The 15,825-nt window shown below is 56.5% G+C and overlaps 7 non-coding genes across 7 annotated transcripts; all 7 read right to left on the bottom strand.

The window, feature by feature from the left end:
• Positions 1–921: 921 nt before the first annotated feature.
• On the bottom strand, positions 922–1,028 carry LOC138568526 (U6 spliceosomal RNA). Its single transcript, XR_011302861.1, has one exon. It is a non-coding gene; the product is annotated as a U6 spliceosomal RNA (small nuclear RNA).
• A 2,056-nt stretch (positions 1,029–3,084) lies between these two features.
• LOC138568224 (U6 spliceosomal RNA) lies at positions 3,085–3,191 on the bottom strand. The gene has a single exon (XR_011302567.1). It is a non-coding gene; the product is annotated as a U6 spliceosomal RNA (small nuclear RNA).
• Positions 3,192–5,253: 2,062 nt separating this feature from the next.
• Positions 5,254–5,360, bottom strand: LOC138568525 (U6 spliceosomal RNA). Its single transcript, XR_011302860.1, has one exon. It is a non-coding gene; the product is annotated as a U6 spliceosomal RNA (small nuclear RNA).
• Positions 5,361–7,435: 2,075 nt separating this feature from the next.
• Positions 7,436–7,542, bottom strand: LOC138568524 (U6 spliceosomal RNA). Its single transcript, XR_011302859.1, has one exon. It is a non-coding gene; the product is annotated as a U6 spliceosomal RNA (small nuclear RNA).
• Positions 7,543–9,625: 2,083 nt separating this feature from the next.
• Positions 9,626–9,732, bottom strand: LOC138568523 (U6 spliceosomal RNA). The gene has a single exon (XR_011302858.1). It is a non-coding gene; the product is annotated as a U6 spliceosomal RNA (small nuclear RNA).
• A 2,055-nt stretch (positions 9,733–11,787) lies between these two features.
• Positions 11,788–11,894, bottom strand: LOC138568522 (U6 spliceosomal RNA). The gene has a single exon (XR_011302857.1). It is a non-coding gene; the product is annotated as a U6 spliceosomal RNA (small nuclear RNA).
• A 2,054-nt stretch (positions 11,895–13,948) lies between these two features.
• On the bottom strand, positions 13,949–14,055 carry LOC138568223 (U6 spliceosomal RNA). Its single transcript, XR_011302566.1, has one exon. It is a non-coding gene; the product is annotated as a U6 spliceosomal RNA (small nuclear RNA).
• Between the last annotated feature and the right edge of the window lie 1,770 nt (positions 14,056–15,825).

Below are 15,825 nucleotides of genomic sequence, written 5' to 3'. Positions count from 1 at the left end.
GTGCACGTCCCCTGCGCTGCCTGCTGCGCCGGTGGCCTGCCTGCCGCCCTTCACGCCCCTGATCGGCCAGAGACCTCTCTGGCCAGTTCTGCGGGCGGGCTTTTTCTCGACCTCAGACACTCAGGGAGACATCATCAGAAGGAGCACCGGAGGAGGGCTTGGCCCTTGCTGTGTGGCCTAGCCCAGCCTGGCCCTTCTCCAACCATCGGGGGCAGCAGCCAGCAGTCAGTGGGCCTGCAGAAATGGGCTCCCAGCAGGCTCTGGCTGACTGATGATTTGAATATGCACCGCCCTCCCTCCCTCCCTCCCTCCCTCCCTCTCTCTCTCTCTCTCTCTCTCTCTCTCTCCCCCTCTCTCTCTACTAACCCTGTTTACTCCACAGTAGCACCAGCACTGAGCTGGAAGCAGGAAGCAGAAACTGCTGCAACCCTGGGAAGGTGTGTCTGGGGCGCTTGGGGGCCTGTCAGCATCAGCAGCAGCAGAGACCAGGCCCTGATAGAGACACGCTGGGGCACGGGGGGGGGGGGGGGTGCTGCAGGATTTCAGTTACCCGTGCAGGCTGCCTGGGCCAGAGAGAACCTCTAGCTTGCAGCCCCCCAAGGAAGGATCCGGGCACCGGAAGGAAACACTGGCTGCTGACTCAGGCCCTGAGCCCCTTTGCACTTTGGCCCGTGAAGCAGATAGGCTGACAGTGATATGCGCTGTTGGCAAATAGCACCTAGGAGAGCTTAGAACTGCCCTGGCATGTAGCAATCATCACCCACTGGGCATAAGCTTGGAGCACTCGCAGCGCTATCTCCAAATAAAACGCACTCTGACGAGCTCCACGCCGAAAAGCACACCTGCCCTAATGGACAGAGGGCCTGTTTATCCCGTCAATAAATGTTGCAGCTAAAGAACATGTCTGTCCTGCTATGTGTCCAAAATATGGAACGCTTCACGAATTTGCGTGTCATCCTTGCGCAGGGGCCATGCTAATCTTCTCTGTATCGTTCCAATTTTAGTATATGTGCTGCCGAAGCGAGCACAGACTGAAGGTTGACCCAGCCCATACATAAACCCCCCCAGATCTATGATCTCTGGACATAGGGTGGCATACAATGGGCATTTCTTGAGACAGAAAGCGCTTGCTTTTGGGGGAATGATATGAAACGGAGCCAGAGAGCAATGGTCCGCGCTTATTCACTGCTGCGCTGGTCCGAGAGGTGAGTTTTTGTTATTTTTGGAATGCTTGCCGGAGCAATGTAGTTGCAAAGGCTCATGGTGCAGTCTGTATGCAAAGTGATTGATCCCAGCACAATGCCTGGGTGCATTACAGTAGTCCCACAAGCCAGAGGAAACACAGAGGGCCTGCCTGTCAGGGGGCTTTGTTTGGGGGCCCATGGGCTGTTCCAAGAGAAGGCAAGAGGAGGCAGCTGGCCGGCATGTCAGTCCCCCCCCCCGCCCCCAGGGGGCGCAGGATGGCCCCCTGCTTGCATTCAGAGGCTGACTTAAAATGTTCCTTTGGCGGGGCTGGCTTCAGTGCCCTTGGCTTTTAAGTCACCGTGGGTCTGGTTCCCTTTGGCAGGTCCAGGTTCTCCCTTACAACAGCTATGGGCCGGGGGTTAGCTGCATTATCAACAGCGTCAGGGTGTGATGCGCGTGGGCTAGAAAATCAGGTCCAGCAGGGCTTGCAGGCGCACCTACCTCAGAAAGGCCCCTGGAAGGCCTGCGCGGAGGAGGAGGAGGTGGGACACAAGAGGGCCAGTATGAGGCGTCTGACTACGTACGGATCAGAAGATTGTAGGGTCGACTCCTATCTGGCTCGGGTTCATTCCTTGCTTTTTGGGTCCTGCTGTTACATTTAAATCCCTAAGAGCATCTGTGCCTGCAAAGGTGCTTTAATTTTATGGGCGGGCCGTCGGTATAAGAAAGAAAGACTGGCCAAAGTCCATCCTAATACATCAGCAGCAGGGGCCCATCCCGAAAATCCCAACCAGCAGCAAATGCTTTCTGTGTCTGCGCTGTAAAGGGTGGGGGTTGGCTTGTGAACCAGTTGGGAAAATGCCACGTGTCTGTAGCACAGACCCCACCTGCTAAGAAAAGGTTGCTTCTCTCCCCTGATCCGGAACAGCAAAGGCATTCTGAGGTACACTGAAAGCCAAGGGAGAGATGGTGGCCAAGGCCTTGAGGTGCACGTCCCCTGCGCTGCCTGCTGCGCCGGTGGCCTGCCTGCCGCCCTTCACGCCCCTGATCGGCCAGAGACCTCTCTGGCCAGTTCTGCGGGCGGGCTTTTTCTCGACCTCAGACACTCAGGGAGACATCATCAGAAGGAGCACCGGAGGAGGGCTTGGCCCTTGCTGTGTGGCCTAGCCCAGCCTGGCCCTTCTCCAACCATCGGGGGCAGCAGCCAGCAGTCAGTGGGCCTGCAGAAATGGGCTCCCAGCAGGCTCTGGCTGACTGATGATTTGAATATGCACCGCCCTCCCTCCCTCCCTCCCTCCCTCTCTCTCTCTCTCTCTCTCTCTCTCCCCCTCTCTCTCTACTAACCCTGTTTACTCCACAGTAGCACCAGCACTGAGCTGGAAGCAGGAAGCAGAAACTGCTGCAACCCTGGGAAGGTGTGTCTGGGGCGCTTGGGGGCCTGTCAGCATCAGCAGCAGCAGAGACCAGGCCCTGATAGAGACACGCTGGGGCACGGGGGGGGGGGGGGGTGCTGCAGGATTTCAGTTACCCGTGCAGGCTGCCTGGGCCAGAGAGAACCTCTAGCTTGCAGCCCCCCAAGGAAGGATCCGGGCACCGGAAGGAAACACTGGCTGCTGACTCAGGCCCTGAGCCCCTTTGCACTTTGGCCCGTGAAGCAGATAGGCTGACAGTGATATGCGCTGTTGGCAAATAGCACCTAGGAGAGCTTAGAACTGCCCTGGCATGTAGCAATCATCACCCACTGGGCATAAGCTTGGAGCACTCGCAGCGCTATCTCCAAATAAAACGCACTCTGACGAGCTCCACGCCGAAAAGCACACCTGTCCTAATGGACAGAGGGCCTGTTTATCCCGTCAATAAATGTTGCAGCTAAAGAACATGTCTGTCCTGCTATGTGTCCAAAATATGGAACGCTTCACGAATTTGCGTGTCATCCTTGCGCAGGGGCCATGCTAATCTTCTCTGTATCGTTCCAATTTTAGTATATGTGCTGCCGAAGGGAGCACAGACTGAAGGTTTACCCAGCCCATACATAAACCCCCCCAGATCTATGATCTCTGGACATAGGGTGGCATACAATGGGCATTTCTTGAGACAGAAAGCGCTTGCTTTTGGGGGAATGATATGAAACGGAGGCAGAGAGCAATGGTCCGCGCTTATTCACTGCTGCGCTGGTCCGAGAGGTGAGTTTTTGTTATTTTTGGAATGCTTGCCGGAGCAATGTAGTTGCAAAGGCTCATGGTGCAGTCTGTATGCAAAGTGATTGATCCCAGCACAATGCCTGGGTGCATTACAGTAGTCCCACAAGCCAGAGGAAACACAGAGGGCCTGCCTGTCAGGGGGCTTTGTTTGGGGGCCCATGGGCTGTTCCAAGAGACGGCAAGAGGAGGCAGCTGGCCGGCATGTCAGTCCCCCCCCCCCGCCCCCAGGGGGCGCAGGATGGCCCCCTGCTTGCATTCAGAGGCTGACTTAAAATGTTCCTTTGGCGGGGCTGGCTTCAGTGCCCTTGGCTTTTAAGTCACCGTGGGTCTGGTTCCCTTTGGCAGGTCCAGGTTCTCCCTTACAACAGCTATGGGCCGGGGGTTAGCTGCATTATCAACAGCGTCAGGGTGTGAGACGCGTGGGCTAGAAAATCAGGTCCAGCAGGGCTTGCAGGCGCACCTACCTCAGAAAGGCCCCTGGAAGGACTGCGCGGAGGAGGAGGAGGAGGTGAGACACAAGAGGGCCAGTATGAGGCGTCTGACTACGTACGGATCAGAAGATTGTAGGGTCGACTCCTATCTGGCTCGGGTTCATTCCTTGCTTTTTGGGTCCTGCTGTTACATTTAAATCCCTAAGAGCATCTGTGCCTGCAAAGGTGCTTTAATTTTATGGGCGGGCCGTCGGTATAAGAAAGAAAGACTGGCCAAAGTCCATCCTAATACATCAGCAGCAGGGGCCCATCCCGAAAATCCCAACCAGCAGCAAATGCTTTCTGTGTCTGCGCTGTAAAGGGTGGGGGTTGGCTTGTGAACCAGTTGGGAAAATGCCACGTGTCTGTAGCACAGACCCCACCTGCTAAGAAAAGGTTGCTTCTCTCCCCTGATCCGGAACAGCAAAGGCATTCTGAGGTACACTGAAAGCCAAGGGAGAGATGGTGGCCAAGGCCTTGAGGTGCACGTCCCCTGCGCTGCCTGCTGCGCCGGTGGCCTGCCTGCCCCCCTGATCGGCCAGAGACCTCTCTGGCCAGTTCTGCGGGCGGGCTTTTTCTCGACCTCAGACACTCAGGGAGACATCATCAGAAGGAACACCGGAGGAGGGCTTGGCCCTTGCTGTGTGGCCTAGCCCAGCCTGGCCCTTCTCCAACCATCGGGGGCAGCAGCCAGCAGTCAGTGGGCCTGCAGAAATGGGCTCCCAGCAGGCTCTGGCTGACTGATGATTTGAATATGCACCGCCCTCCCTCCCTCCCTCCCTCCCTCCCTCTCTCTCTCTCTCTCTCTCTCTCTCTCTCTCTCTCCCCCTCTCTCTCTACTAACCCTGTTTACTCCACAGTAGCACCAGCACTGAGCTGGAAGCAGGAAGCAGAAACTGCTGCAACCCTGGGAAGGTGTGTCTGGGGCGCTTGGGGGCCTGTCAGCATCAGCAGCAGCAGAGACCAGGCCCTGATAGAGACACGCTGGGGCACGGGGGGGGGGGGGTGCTGCAGGATTTCAGTTACCCGTGCAGGCTGCCTGGGCCAGAGAGAACCTCTAGCTTGCAGCCCCCCAAGGAAGGATCCGGGCACCGGAAGGAAACACTGGCTGCTGACTCAGGCCCTGAGCCCCTTTGCACTTTGGCCCGTGAAGCAGATAGGCTGACAGTGATATGCGCTGTTGGCAAATAGCACCTAGGAGAGCTTAGAACTGCCCTGGCATGTAGCAATCATCACCCACTGGGCATAAGCTTGGAGCACTCGCAGCGCTATCTCCAAATAAAACGCACTCTGACGAGCTCCACGCCGAAAAGCACACCTGCCCTAATGGACAGAGGGCCTGTTTATCCCGTCAATAAATGTTGCAGCTAAAGAACATGTCTGTCCTGCTATGTGTCCAAAATATGGAACGCTTCACGAATTTGCGTGTCATCCTTGCGCAGGGGCCATGCTAATCTTCTCTGTATCGTTCCAATTTTAGTATATGTGCTGCCGAAGCGAGCACAGACTGAAGGTTGACCCAGCCCATACATAAACCCCCCCAGATCTATGATCTCTGGACATAGGGTGGCATACAATGGGCATTTCTTGAGACAGAAAGCGCTTGCTTTTGGGGGAATGATATGAAACGGAGGCAGAGAGCAATGGTCCGCGCTTATTCACTGCTGCGCTGGTCCGAGAGGTGAGTTTTTGTTATTTTTGGAATGCTTGCCGGAGCAATGTAGTTGCAAAGGCTCATGGTGCAGTCTGTATGCAAAGTGATTGATCCCAGCACAATGCCTGGGTGCATTACAGTAGTCCCACAAGCCAGAGGAAACACAGAGGGCCTGCCTGTCAGGGGGCTTTGTTTGGGGGCCCATGGGCTGTTCCAAGAGAAGGCAAGAGGAGGCAGCTGGCCGGCATGTCAGTCCCCCCCCCGCCCCCAGGGGGCGCAGGATGGCCCCCTGCTTGCATTCAGAGGCTGACTTAAAATGTTCCTTTGGCGGGGCTGGCTTCAGTGCCCTTGGCTTTTAAGTCACCGTGGGTCTGGTTCCCTTTGGCAGGTCCAGGTTCTCCCTTACAACAGCTATGGGCCGGGGGTTAGCTGCATTATCAACAGCGTCAGGGTGTGAGACGCGTGGGCTAGAAAATCAGGTCCAGCAGCGCTTGCAGGCGCACCTACCTCAGAAAGGCCCCTGGAAGGACTGCGCGGAGGAGGAGGAGGAGGTGAGACACAAGAGGGCCAGTATGAGGCGTCTGACTACGTACGGATCAGAAGATTGTAGGGTCGACTCCTAGCTGGCTCGGGTTCATTCCTTGCTTTTTGGGTCCTGCTGTTACATTTAAATCCCTAAGAGCATCTGTGCCTGCAAAGGTGCTTTAATTTTATGGGCGGGCCGTCGGTATAAGAAAGAAAGACTGGCCAAAGTCCATCCTAATACATCAGCAGCAGGGGCCCATCCCGAAAATCCCAACCAGCAGCAAATGCTTTCTGTGTCTGCGCTGTAAAGGGTGGGGGTTGGCTTGTGAACCAGTTGGGAAAATGCCACGTGTCTGTAGCACAGACCCCACCTGGTAAGAAAAGGTTGCTTCTCTCCCCTGATCCGGAACAGCAAAGGCATTCTGAGGTACACTGAAAGCCAAGGGAGAGATGGTGGCCAAGGCCTTGAGGTGCACGTCCCCTGCGCTGCCTGCTGCGCCGGTGGCCTGCCTGCCGCCCTTCACGCCCCTGATCGGCCAGAGACCTCTCTGGCCAGTTCTGCGGGCGGGCTTTTTCTCGACCTCAGACACTCAGGGAGACATCATCAGAAGGAGCACCGGAGGAGGGCTTGGCCCTTGCTGTGTGGCCTAGCCCAGCCTGGCCCTTCTCCAACCATCGGGGGCAGCAGCCAGCAGTCAGTGGGCCTGCAGAAATGGGCTCCCAGCAGGCTCTGGCTGACTGATGATTTGAATATGCACCGCCCTCCCTCCCTCCCTCCCTCCCTCCCTCCCTCCCTCTCTCTCTCTCTCTCTCTCTCTCTCTCTCTCTCCCCCTCTCTCTCTACTAACCCTGTTTACTCCACAGTACCACCAGCACTGAGCTGGAAGCAGGAAGCAGAAACTGCTGCAACCCTGGGAAGGTGTGTCTGGGGCGCTTGGGGGCCTGTCAGCATCAGCAGCAGCAGAGACCAGGCCCTGATAGAGACACGCTGGGGCACGGGGGGGGGGGGTGCTGCAGGATTTCAGTTACCCGTGCAGGCTGCCTGGGCCAGAGAGAACCTCTAGCTTGCAGCCCCCCAAGGAAGGATCCGGGCACCGGAAGGAAACACTGGCTGCTGACTCAGGCCCTGAGCCCCTTTGCACTTTGGCCCGTGAAGCAGATAGGCTGACAGTGATATGCGCTGTTGGCAAATAGCACCTAGGAGAGCTTAGAACTGCCCTGGCATGTAGCAATCATCACCCACTGGGCATAAGCTTGGAGCACTCGCAGCGCTATCTCCAAATAAAACGCACTCTGACGAGCTCCACGCCGAAAAGCACACCTGCCCTAATGGACAGAGGGCCTGTTTATCCCGTCAATAAATGTTGCAGCTAAAGAACATGTCTGTCCTGCTATGTGTCCAAAATATGGAACGCTTCACGAATTTGCGTGTCATCCTTGCGCAGGGGCCATGCTAATCTTCTCTGTATCGTTCCAATTTTAGTATATGTGCTGCCGAAGCGAGCACAGACTGAAGGTTGACCCAGCCCATACATAAACCCCCCCAGATCTATGATCTCTGGACATAGGGTGGCATACAATGGGCATTTCTTGAGACAGAAAGCGCTTGCTTTTGGGGGAATGATATGAAACGGAGGCAGAGAGCAATGGTCCGCGCTTATTCACTGCTGCGCTGGTCCGAGAGGTGAGTTTTTGTTATTTTTGGAATGCTTGCCGGAGCAATGTAGTTGCAAAGGCTCATGGTGCAGTCTGTATGCAAAGTGATTGATCCCAGCACAATGCCTGGGTGCATTACAGTAGTCCCACAAGCCAGAGGAAACACAGAGGGCCTGCCTGTCAGGGGGCTTTGTTTGGGGGCCCATGGGCTGTTCCAAGAGAAGGCAAGAGGAGGCAGCTGGCCGGCATGTCAGTCCCCCCCCCCCGCCCCCAGGGGGCGCAGGATGGCCCCCTGCTTGCATTCAGAGGCTGACTTAAAATGTTCCTTTGGCGGGGCTGGCTTCAGCGCCCTTGGCTTTTAAGTCACCGTGGGTCTGGTTCCCTTTGGCAGGTCCAGGTTCTCCCTTACAACAGCTATGGGCCGGGGGTTAGCTGCATTATCAACAGCGTCAGGGTGTGAGACGCGTGGGCTAGAAAATCAGGTCCAGCAGCGCTTGCAGGCGCACCTACCTCAGAAAGGCCCCTGGAAGGACTGCGCGGAGGAGGAGGAGGAGGTGAGACACAAGAGGGCCAGTATGAGGCGTCTGACTACGTACGGATCAGAAGATTGTAGGGTCGACTCCTATCTGGCTCGGGTTCATTCCTTGCTTTTTGGGTCCTGCTGTTACATTTAAATCCCTAAGAGCATCTGTGCCTGCAAAGGTGCTTTAATTTTATGGGCGGGCCGTCGGTATAAGAAAGAAAGACTGGCCAAAGTCCATCCTAATACATCAGCAGCAGGGGCCCATCCCGAAAATCCCAACCAGCAGCAAATGCTTTCTGTGTCTGCGCTGTAAAGGGTGGGGGTTGGCTTGTGAACCAGTTGGGAAAATGCCACGTGTCTGTAGCACAGACCCCACCTGCTAAGAAAAGGTTGCTTCTCTCCCCTGATCCGGAACAGCAAAGGCATTCTGAGGTACACTGAAAGCCAAGGGAGAGATGGTGGCCAAGGCCTTGAGGTGCACGTCCCCTGCGCTGCCTGCTGCGCCGGTGGCCTGCCTGCCTGCCGCCCTTCACGCCCCTGATCGGCCACGATCGGCCAGAGACCTCTCTGGCCAGTTCTGCGGGCGGGCTTTTTCTCGACCTCAGACACTCAGGGAGACATCATCAGAAGGAGCACCGGAGGAGGGCTTGGCCCTTGCTGTGTGGCCTAGCCCAGCCTGGCCCTTCTCCAACCATCGGGGGCAGCAGCCAGCAGTCAGTGGGCCTGCAGAAATGGGCTCCCAGCAGGCTCTGGCTGACTGATGATTTGAATATGCACCGCCCTCCCTCCCTCCCTCCCTCCCTCCCTCTCTCTCTCTCTCTCTCTCTCTCCCCCTCTCTCTCTACTAACCCTGTTTACTCCACAGTAGCACCAGCACTGAGCTGGAAGCAGGAAGCAGAAACTGCTGCAACCCTGGGAAGGTGTGTCTGGGGCGCTTGGGGGCCTGTCAGCATCAGCAGCAGCAGAGACCAGGCCCTGATAGAGACACGCTGGGGCACGGGGGGGGGGGGGGGGGGGGCGTGCTGCAGGATTTCAGTTACCCGTGCAGGCTGCCTGGGCCAGAGAGAACCTCTAGCTTGCAGCCCCCCAAGGAAGGATCCGGGCACCGGAAGGAAACACTGGCTGCTGACTCAGGCCCTGAGCCCCTTTGCACTTTGGCCCGTGAAGCAGATAGGCTGACAGTGATATGCGCTGTTGGCAAATAGCACCTAGGAGAGCTTAGAACTGCCCTGGCATGTAGCAATCATCACCCACTGGGCATAAGCTTGGAGCACTCGCAGCGCTATCTCCAAATAAAACGCACTCTGACGAGCTCCACGCCGAAAAGCACACCTGCCCTAATGGACAGAGGGCCTGTTTATCCCGTCAATAAATGTTGCAGCTAAAGAACATGTCTGTCCTGCTATGTGTCCAAAATATGGAACGCTTCACGAATTTGCGTGTCATCCTTGCGCAGGGGCCATGCTAATCTTCTCTGTATCGTTCCAATTTTAGTATATGTGCTGCCGAAGCGAGCACAGACTGAAGGTTGACCCAGCCCATACATAAACCCCCCCAGATCTATGATCTCTGGACATAGGGTGGCATACAATGGGCATTTCTTGAGACAGAAAGCGCTTGCTTTTGGGGGAATGATATGAAACGGAGGCAGAGAGCAATGGTCCGCGCTTATTCACTGCTGCGCTGGTCCGAGAGGTGAGTTTTTGTTATTTTTGGAATGCTTGCCGGAGCAATGTAGTTGCAAAGGCTCATGGTGCAGTCTGTATGCAAAGTGATTGATCCCAGCACAATGCCTGGGTGCATTACAGTAGTCCCACAAGCCAGAGGAAACACAGAGGGCCTGCCTGTCAGGGGGCTTTGTTTGGGGGCCCATGGGCTGTTCCAAGAGAAGGCAAGAGGAGGCAGCTGGCCGGCATGTCAGTCCCCCCCCCCGCCCCCAGGGGGCGCAGGATGGCCCCCTGCTTGCATTCAGAGGCTGACTTAAAATGTTCCTTTGGCGGGGCTGGCTTCAGTGCCCTTGGCTTTTAAGTCACCGTGGGTCTGGTTCCCTTTGGCAGGTCCAGGTTCTCCCTTACAACAGCTATGGGCCGGGGGTTAGCTGCATTATCAACAGCGTCAGGGTGTGATGCGCGTGGGCTAGAAAATCAGGTCCAGCAGGGCTTGCAGGCGCACCTACCTCAGAAAGGCCCCTGGAAGGCCTGCGCGGAGGAGGAGGAGGTGGGACACAAGAGGGCCAGTATGAGGCGTCTGACTACGTACGGATCAGAAGATTGTAGGGTCGACTCCTATCTGGCTCGGGTTCATTCCTTGCTTTTTGGGTCCTGCTGTTACATTTAAATCCCTAAGAGCATCTGTGCCTGCAAAGGTGCTTTAATTTTATGGCGGGCCGTCGGTATAAGAAAGAAAGACTGGCCAAAGTCCATCCTAATACATCAGCAGCAGGGGCCCATCCCGAAAATCCCAACCAGCAGCAAATGCTTTCTGTGTCTGCGCTGTAAAGGGTGGGGGTTGGCTTGTGAACCAGTTGGGAAAATGCCACGTGTCTGTAGCACAGACCCCACCTGCTAAGAAAAGGTTGCTTCTCTCCCCTGATCCGGAACAGCAAAGGCATTCTGAGGTACACTGAAAGCCAAGGGAGAGATGGTGGCCAAGGCCTTGAGGTACACGTCCCCTGCGCTGCCTGCTGCGCCGGTGGCCTGCCTGCCGCCCTTCACGCCCCTGATCGGCCAGAGACCTCTCTGGCCAGTTCTGCGGGCGGGCTTTTTCTCGACCTCAGACACTCAGGGAGACATCATCAGAAGGAGCACCGGAGGAGGGCTTGGCCCTTGCTGTGTGGCCTAGCCCAGCCTGGCCCTTCTCCAACCATCGGGGGCAGCAGCCAGCAGTCAGTGGGCCTGCAGAAATGGGCTCCCAGCAGGCTCTGGCTGACTGATGATTTGAATATGCACCGCCCTCCCTCCCTCCCTCCCTCCCTCCCTCTCTCTCTCTCTCTCTCTCTCTCTCCCCCTCTCTCTCTACTAACCCTGTTTACTCCACAGTAGCACCAGCACTGAGCTGGAAGCAGGAAGCAGAAACTGCTGCAACCCTGGGAAGGTGTGTCTGGGGCGCTTGGGGGCCTGTCAGCATCAGCAGCAGCAGAGACCAGGCCCTGATAGAGACACGCTGGGGCACGGGGGGGGGGGTGCTGCAGGATTTCAGTTACCCGTGCAGGCTGCCTGGGCCAGAGAGAACCTCTAGCTTGCAGCCCCCCAAGGAAGGATCCGGGCACCGGAAGGAAACACTGGCTGCTGACTCAGGCCCTGAGCCCCTTTGCACTTTGGCCCGTGAAGCAGATAGGCTGACAGTGATATGCGCTGTTGGCAAATAGCACCTAGGAGAGCTTAGAACTGCCCTGGCATGTAGCAATCATCACCCACTGGGCATAAGCTTGGAGCACTCGCAGCGCTATCTCCAAATAAAACGCACTCTGACGAGCTCCACGCCGAAAAGCATACCTGCCCTAATGGACAGAGGGCCTGTTTATCCCGTCAATAAATGTTGCAGCTAAAGAACATGTCTGTCCTGCTATGTGTCCAAAATATGGAACGCTTCACGAATTTGCGTGTCATCCTTGCGCAGGGGCCATGCTAATCTTCTCTGTATCGTTCCAATTTTAGTATATGTGCTGCCGAAGCGAGCACAGACTGAAGGTTGACCCAGCCCATACATAAACCCCCCCAGATCTATGATCTCTGGACATAGGGTGGCATACAATGGGCATTTCTTGAGACAGAAAGCGCTTGCTTTTGGGGGAATGATATGAAACGGAGGCAGAGAGCAATGGTCCGCGCTTATTCACTGCTGCGCTGGTCCGAGAGGTGAGTTTTTGTTATTTTTGGAATGCTTGCCGGAGCAATGTAGTTGCAAAGGCTCATGGTGCAGTCTGTATGCAAAGTGATTGATCCCAGCACAATGCCTGGGTGCATTACAGTAGTCCCACAAGCCAGAGGAAACACAGAGGGCCTGCCTGTCAGGGGGCTTTGTTTGGGGGCCCATGGGCTGTTCCAAGAGGAGGCAAGAGGAGGCAGCTGGCCGGCATGTCAGTCCCCCCAGGGGGCGCAGGATGGCCGCCTGCTTGCATTCAGAGGCTGACTTAAAATGTTCCTTTGGCGGGGCTGGCTTCAGTGCCCTTGGCTTTTAAGTCACCGTGGGTCTGGTTCCCTTTGGCAGGTCCAGGTTCTCCCTTACAACAGCTATGGGCCGGGGGTTAGCTGCATTATCAACAGCGTCAGGGTGTGAGACGCGTGGGCTAGAAAATCAGGTCCAGCAGCGCTTGCAGGCGCACCTACCTCAGAAAGGCCCCTGGAAGGACTGCGCGGAGGAGGAGGTGAGACACAAGAGGGCCAGTATGAGGCGTCTGACTACGTACGGATCAGAAGATTGTAGGGTCGACTCCTATCTGGCTCGGGTTCATTCCTTGCTTTTTGGGTCCTGCTGTTACATTTAAATCCCTAAGAGCATCTGTGCCTGCAAAGGTGCTTTAATTTTATGGGCGGGCCGTCGGTATAAGAAAGAAAGACTGGCCAAAGTCCATCCTAATACATCAGCAGCAGGGGCCCATCCCGAAAATCCCAACCAGCAGCAAATGCTTTCTGTGTCTGCGCTATAAAGGGTGGGGGTTGGCTTGTGAACCAGTTGGGAAAATGCCACGTGTCTGTAGCACAGACCCCACCTGCTAAGAAAAGGTTGCTTCTCTCCCCTGATCCGGAACAGCAAAGGCATTCTGAGGTACACTGAAAGCCAAGGGAGAGATGGTGGCCAAGGCCTTGAGGTGCACGTCCCCTGCGCTGCCTGCTGCGCCGGTGGCCTGCCTGCCGCCCTTCACGCCCCTGATCGGCCAGAGACCTCTCTGGCCAGTTCTGCGGGCGGGCTTTTTCTCGACCTCAGACACTCAGGGAGACATCATCAGAAGGAACACCGGAGGAGGGCTTGGCCCTTGCTGTGTGGCCTAGCCCAGCCTGGCCCTTCTCCAACCATCGGGGGCAGCAGCCAGCAGTCAGTGGGCCTGCAGAAATGGGCTCCCAGCAGGCTCTGGCTGACTGATGATTTGAATATGCACCGCCCTCCCTCCCTCCCTCCCTCCCTCCCTCTCTCTCTCTCTCTCTCTCTCTCTCTCTCTCCCCCTCTCTCTCTACTAACCCTGTTTACTCCACAGTAGCACCAGCACTGAGCTGGAAGCAGGAAGCAGAAACTGCTGCAACCCTGGGAAGGTGTGTCTGGGGCGCTTGGGGGCCTGTCAGCATCAGCAGCAGCAGAGACCAGGCCCTGATAGAGACACGCTGGGGCACGGGGGGGGGGGGGGGGTGCTGCAGGATATCAGTTACCCGTGCAGGCTGCCTGGGCCAGAGAGAACCTCTAGCTTGCAGCCCCCCAAGGAAGGATCCGGGCACCGGAAGGAAACACTGGCTGCTGACTCAGGCCCTGAGCCCCTTTGCACTTTGGCCCGTGAAGCAGATAGGCTGACAGTGATATGCGCTGTTGGCAAATAGCACCTAGGAGAGCTTAGAACTGCCCTGGCATGTAGCAATCATCACCCACTGGGCATAAGCTTGGAGCACTCGCAGCGCTATCTCCAAATAAAACGCACTCTGACGAGCTCCACGCCGAAAAGCACACCTGTCCTAATGGACAGAGGGCCTGTTTATCCCGTCAATAAATGTTGCAGCTAAAGAACATGTCTGTCCTGCTATGTGTCCAAAATATGGAACGCTTCACGAATTTGCGTGTCATCCTTGCGCAGGGGCCATGCTAATCTTCTCTGTATCGTTCCAATTTTAGTATATGTGCTGCCGAAGGGAGCACAGACTGAAGGTTTACCCAGCCCATACATAAACCCCCCCAGATCTATGATCTCTGGACATAGGGTGGCATACAATGGGCATTTCTTGAGACAGAAAGCGCTTGCTTTTGGGGGAATGATATGAAACGGAGGCAGAGAGCAATGGTCCGCGCTTATTCACTGCTGCGCTGGTCCGAGAGGTGAGTTTTTGTTATTTTTGGAATGCTTGCCGGAGCAATGTAGTTGCAAAGGCTCATGGTGCAGTCTGTATGCAAAGTGATTGATCCCAGCACAATGCCTGGGTGCATTACAGTAGTCCCACAAGCCAGAGGAAACACAGAGGGCCTGCCTGTCAGGGGGCTTTGTTTGGGGGCCCATGGGCTGTTCCAAGAGAAGGCAAGAGGAGGCAGCTGGCCGGCATGTCAGTCCCCCCCCCCCGCCCCCAGGGGGCGCAGGATGGCCCCCTGCTTGCATTCAGAGGCTGACTTAAAATGTTCCTTTGGCGGGGCTGGCTTCAGTGCCCTTGGCTTTTAAGTCACCGTGGGTCTGGTTCCCTTTGGCAGGTCCAGGTTCTCCCTTACAACAGCTATGGGCCGGGGGTTAGCTGCATTATCAACAGCGTCAGGGTGTGAGACGCGTGGGCTAGAAAATCAGGTCCAGCAGCGCTTGCAGGCGCACCTACCTCAGAAAGGCCCCTGGAAGGACTGCGCGGAGGAGGAGGAGGAGGTGAGACACAAGAGGGCCAGTATGAGGCGTCTGACTACGTACGGATCAGAAGATTGTAGGGTCGACTCCTATCTGGCTCGGGTTCATTCCTTGCTTTTTGGGTCCTGCTGTTACATTTAAATCCCTAAGAGCATCTGTGCCTGCAAAGGTGCTTTAATTTTGTGGGCGGGCCGTCGGTATAAGAAAGAAAGACTGGCCAAAGTCCATCCTAATACATCAGCAGCAGGGGCCCATCCCGAAAATCCCAACCAGCAGCAAATGCTTTCTGTGTCTGCGCTGTAAAGGGTGGGGGTTGGCTTGTGAACCAGTTGGGAAAATGCCACGTGTCTGTAGCACAGACCCCACCTGCTAAGAAAAGGTTGCTTCTCTCCCCTGATCCGGAACAGCAAAGGCATTCTGAGGTACACTGAAAGCCAAGGGAGAGATGGTGGCCAAGGCCTTGAGGTGCACGTCCCCTGCGCTGCCTGCTGCGCCGGTGGCCTGCCTGCCTGCCGCCCTTCACGCCCCTTCACGCCCCTGATCGGCCAGAGACCTCTCTGGCCAGTTCTGCGGGCGGGCTTTTTCTCGACCTCAGACACTCAGGGAGACATCATCAGAAGGAGCACCGGAGGAGGGCTTGGCCCTTGCTGTGTGGCCTAGCCCAGCCTGGCCCTTCTCCAACCATCGGGGGCAGCAGCCAGCAGTCAGTGGGCCTGCAGAAATGGGCTCCCAGCAGGCTCTGGCTGACTGATGATTTGAATATGCACCGCCCTCCCTCCCTCCCTCCCTCCCTCCCTCTCTCTCTCTCTCTCTCTCTCTCTCTCTCTCTCCCCCTCTCTCTCTACTAACCCTGTTTACTCCACAGTAGCACCAGCACTGAGCTGGAAGCAGGAAGCAGAAACTGCTGCAACCCTGGGAAGGTGTGTCTGGGGCGCTTGGGGGCCTGTCAGCATCAGCAGCAGCAGAGACCAGGCCCTGATAGAGACACGCTGGGGCACGGGGGGGGGGGGTGCTGCAGGATTTCAGTTACCCGTGCAGGCTGCCTGGGCCAGAGAGAACCTCTAGCTTGCAGCCCCCCAAGGAAGGAT

Source organism: Ambystoma mexicanum, chromosome 2p (assembly GCF_040938575.1).
Source record: "Ambystoma mexicanum isolate Mex_15411 chromosome 2p, UKY_AmexF1_1, whole genome shotgun sequence".
Taxonomy (NCBI): Eukaryota; Metazoa; Chordata; class Amphibia; order Caudata; family Ambystomatidae; genus Ambystoma; species Ambystoma mexicanum.
This window is presented reverse-complemented; position numbering and strand designations above follow the sequence as displayed.